The sequence below is a fragment of the Heliconius melpomene genome, chromosome 2 (genome assembly GCF_056956725.1).
Source record: "Heliconius melpomene rosina isolate 202511_hmr_F chromosome 2, ASM5695672v1, whole genome shotgun sequence".
Taxonomy (NCBI): domain Eukaryota; kingdom Metazoa; phylum Arthropoda; class Insecta; order Lepidoptera; family Nymphalidae; genus Heliconius; species Heliconius melpomene.
In genome coordinates, this window is record NC_140390.1 from 1132676 (window position 1) to 1137521 (window position 4846).

At 34.1% G+C, this 4846-nt stretch overlaps 1 non-coding gene across 1 annotated transcript; it reads right to left on the reverse strand.

Moving 5' to 3' along the window:
- Positions 1–4520: 4520 nt before the first annotated feature.
- Positions 4521–4602, reverse strand: TRNAL-AAG (transfer RNA leucine (anticodon AAG)). The gene has a single exon. It is a non-coding gene; the product is annotated as a tRNA-Leu (tRNA).
- Between the last annotated feature and the right edge of the window lie 244 nt (positions 4603–4846).

Sequence of the window (4846 nt, forward strand, 5' to 3'; positions counted from 1 at the left end):
GTTCATTATTTCAATTAATATTTAATTTTATCATGGGCAATCTTAATGGGAACGCAGTTTCCAAACACTAAGTTCCCAGGTTCCCAATGCCTTCCTTGCTATATACGGGATACAGTGTGAAGCTAAAAAAAGACAAGATAATTAAAGATATCAACGTGAGTGAAGCCGGGGCTTAAAGCTAGTATTTAATACATATATTGCAAATGCCCTTTCAATAATGAATAGTCTGTCTGTGGCCGCCTTAGTTCGTGTTACGGCGTACGTTAAAAGAAATTATGTATATTAAATTTCAACTGACTTTCTTATCGACAACAATTTGTGAGTGTATATGAGCGATGATGTCTTGAGACTTTAAAAAAAAATGCTTTAATTTATTTGGGTTATTTATTTTAGAAAACGTATAATAGTAGATTAAAAGTCGTGTGGTTCGTCGAAGTTCCAAGAGAAGCCGGTTCGAATCCCGGTATATATTCATTTGTTTACGGTTTACTAAAATATTTTTATCTCTTCCTAGTCTGCAATAACACGTTCAAAATGTTAATAATAACAAAATATTCTTGTTTCTAAACTATGAATAATTATAATTTATAAATTAGCTATGAAGAACAAAAACGATGATATAAATGACTTAACGAAGAAATATGATGATATAAATGAATGAAAATTACTTAACAATTATTTATTTTATACAATCGTTTCTGATGACCTTAAATTTAATTATTTAAAGGTTATTACTTCTTCTAAGTAATATAAAAGGTAATTAATATAAACTATCTTTGTTTATCATTATGTATAATAAATATTATGTTTTTATTGATATTAATTTTTTTATGACTGACGTGGTTTTATGTTATGTGTAAATTGAGAATAGAGTTTTATTTTCAATTGAATTGAAAACCTCTTTTTTATGAAGTTGGTGAAAAACGCGAAATAGATACGAATTCTACTAGCTTATTATAAAATGGGATGGGGAAATGAGAATAGATTTCCTAATTCAATTCACTTATCTCCGATATAGAATAATAAAAATATCTTAAAATAATATTCTACATATAAAACTAAAAAAATAAATTGTCAAGTATCAAAACTATTCACCATCGAACATGACACGTCATTGCATGCGACTAACAATCTAATTACACCCCGCGGGAATCGAACTCTGATCGTCGCGATAGTGCCGATTACCGATTGACCCGCACCCCTCTTGTCCTATTACTATGTAGCTGCGGTCAAACATTCAATTTCACCCTATTTTACATTTTTTATAGAGACACGTGCTCTTTTCAGAATAGTTTTAGTTAGATTCGGAAATATACGAGTATAGGTAAGAGGTATTAAAAATATACGAGGTAGAGGTCAATGTGTGATTATCAATCGTGACAAGTGTGGGTTCGATTTTCAGTTCGATTCGGCGAACCAGATCTTAGCAATAGGTTCTCTTTGCCTACCCTGCTGTAATGTGAAACTAAAGGAAATATGTATAAGTATGATCAAATTCAATTACATATTTTGTATATTACTGCTGCGATTTTTAAATAGATGATATAAATGATGAAATTTATACTCACATAAGCATTATGTACCTATTTACATTTTCAATATATTATGCAATTAAGAAATCGTGCTCCACGATGGCAATGGGTTCGATTCTGACGTGCGACATTGAGTTCAACTACTCAAGATCTGATATCTAACTGTAAACGCGACATTTGGAGGACCGATTCCCATTCGAGACCCAGAGTTATGAATTATTTGCATTTCCTTGCTCTGGTCACCTGAATCAAGAAATCCTCTATCTTGAAAATTACGTGCAGCGTGGGGAGTGAAGATTGTCTTGGTCTGGGTTATCTCTGCGGGATATAGTGTGAAGCCGAAAAAAAAACCTTAACAAATTGTCTTATAGCCTATAACTTATAGGTAAAACTTTGCCCATAATCACATGATAGCAAAGTATGTAGGGAGGTCACTGGGTGTAGGGTGTAGGGTGTAGGGTGTAGGGTGTAGGGTGCACTCTCCGCGGTGCAACAATTTACAGCCGTTACGCTATTTTCAATTAAAACCCTAATGGGTTACAGACCGCCGATGCGCGTATTGTCTAATTGTTCATTAGGTTTGAGTTGTTGGGTGTGTTGCTGATCATTTTGGTGTGATCTGGTTTTTTGGCTTTAAGAAAGTGTGGTAAGAGAGGGGGAGACCTTCGTTGAGCTTTAAGAACAAAGTATCGATGATACTGAAGGAAGGTCGTGTAAAAAATATGAAGATCTTACATAAACTGCCAAAATTTTTTCTTGTACACTGTAATATTTTTTTTTGGTAGAGGGTGCCTAGCCTCCACTCTCCACTTTCCGTCAAATTGAATCGAACTCAGAACCTGTCACGTTTACAGTCACACGTGTGCCACGACGGTCCTACACTGGAATGGCATGCGTACACATTTATTTTTCAATTTTAATTAATAAAACCGTATAAGAAAATTCTTACAATAGTCTAAATAAAATCTTATCTTACCCCAGCTCCATACAACTCCGTACAACACAACCACACCCTTTAGTAAAAAGTTTCCTTTTAATTGTTTTACATTACGATGGCGTAATGTGCCAAGTTCAGCCTCCCATCGCTATTGAGAATTTCCAATATGCCCACGATCGGGACTTCCCCCTTAACTTGGCTATTATTTCTAATATCCCAAGAAAGTTTAATCTTCATTATTATGGCTGTGTTTAATATGTTTCTGTTTTATTGAAAGTTGTTTTACTGAAGTTTTTGAGAATTTAATATTTTTATTTGATATTAATCATCGCCTTCAGCTTCGTTTGCATTTTAAGAAAGAAAATTGAGAAATTTATTTTTATTGAGAGCAAGTAAGTGTGCTGGACATTTTATTTTTAGAGTAAAAATAAAAAGTAAGATATTCCCGTCCCGCAAACACGCAGATCCCGTTCTCTTACTCCCATAACACGCATAATGAAATGCAATCCATACTTGGTAATACTACAGGGTTGTAAGCCGAGCTCGGTCTATCAGTAGGTTCTTTTTCATCAGATTCTCTCGTATTTATAAATATGTAATCACATAAATTTTCTAGAGCAGCCGCCTTGGCACAGTAGCACAATATTTAATGCAAGCGCGGTGGTTGAGGTTTCAATTCCCTCGTGAGGGTATGAATTATCTTTATTTTCACGCTGTAGAAGAAGACAGAGCGCTGCATTGAGGTCCCGGTCCTAAAATTGGGAGGTTAATGTCTTAACACTAGGTTCCCTCTGCCTTTCCAGCTATATGTCGAATATACAGCGTGATGCTAAAAGTAAAAAAAAATTACAACAACTGTAGGTTATTTGTTTCATCTGAAACGAGAAGTCCTATGTCTAAATTTAATTGCTTGTTGCAACAACCCTTACTTTTCGGCAAGAACTTTTTGACACCTTTGCGCGATCTTTACAAGTAAAAGAAACGAAAAAAAGAAGGAAAAAATATAGGTGCTAGAAAAAAAAACAAGAAAAAATACGATAATTAAAAAATAAAGAAATATATCAGAGTACATTTGGAAAGTGATTTCTTTTACTATTTTACAGATACAATTCGGCGGAACCCAATGCGGCGTTGTATTTACTAGAGAAATAAATTAGAATAATAATTAATCTTTTTTCACATAAGGATTGGCGCTTTAACCAACCCGTCTATAGCCAGGCACTTCCCAAAATTACCAACAAACGTGGTAATTAATAATTATGTACAAAAAATCAATTGAAGCCGTCGTATCCCAGTGGGACAATATTTAATTTTAACCAAGACGGTTTAATTAACTAATTTTCAACGGCTCCGCTCAGGTGCGGCGTTGAGTTCCGCTCAAGACGCTATATCTCATAAACTTGACGGTGTATTATAAACAAGGTTCCCTCTACTTAACCTGCTATTCCAAAAAAAAACGTAAAATTAATTATACAAGAAATTCGATTAAACACAAAACAAGTGTTTCATCATAAATTGTGCTAAAATAAAACTTAATAGTATTTTGTACGTAATTACAAAGGGGCAAGGCGCGAATCACGGCGTCGCCTTGGGTTTGAAATATTTTAGAGAAATCCTTCCTTCTCACTGTAATGAGTGTCATATTCAGAACGGAGCGTCAGCAAAAAAAATCAACACACACAGAGATTGTATTTAGCTAGGTGATGGTTATAGATTCGATTCTCACTTGTGGGATATAATAAAAACAAAGTATGATAGGCAGATGGATCTAGTAGGTTTATAGCTAGATGATATTTAGTTTTTAGTCTATGTATTTGTAATACTAAATGCTGATGTCATTGAGCACCCAATTACTCTAAATCTTCGGAAAGTAGAGAATAGTGTTTGAGATTAATGTTACTGTTGGTTCTACAATCTATCTGGGATGAATAGATCGTGGAAATAGTAAAAAAATATGCATAGTAATAAAGTAATATTTTTTTAAATATAAAGATCTTTTAATGTATATACAATACTTACATTACAAAAAAAAACTAAATAATATAAAATATTGGCAGCGGTGGGATTCGAACCCACGCCTCCGAAGAGACTGGTGCCTTAAACCAGCGCCTTAGACCGCTCGGCCACGCTACCATGTTCTCCAATGTTCTATGATACACTACGTATCAGCTCTCATCTAACAATATTTTTTCCTATTTTTGGAACCCAGTATAAATTCATAGCCAAAGCGATTACGAATATGCAAAATACACTTAAAACTTCATCTACCAAAGCGGAGAAATAAAAGTATTATTAATATTTTGTGTCTCCAGAATTAGACGGAAAATGGAGAACGAAGTATTTTAACACTAGATGCCCTTTGCCTACTTTGCTATGT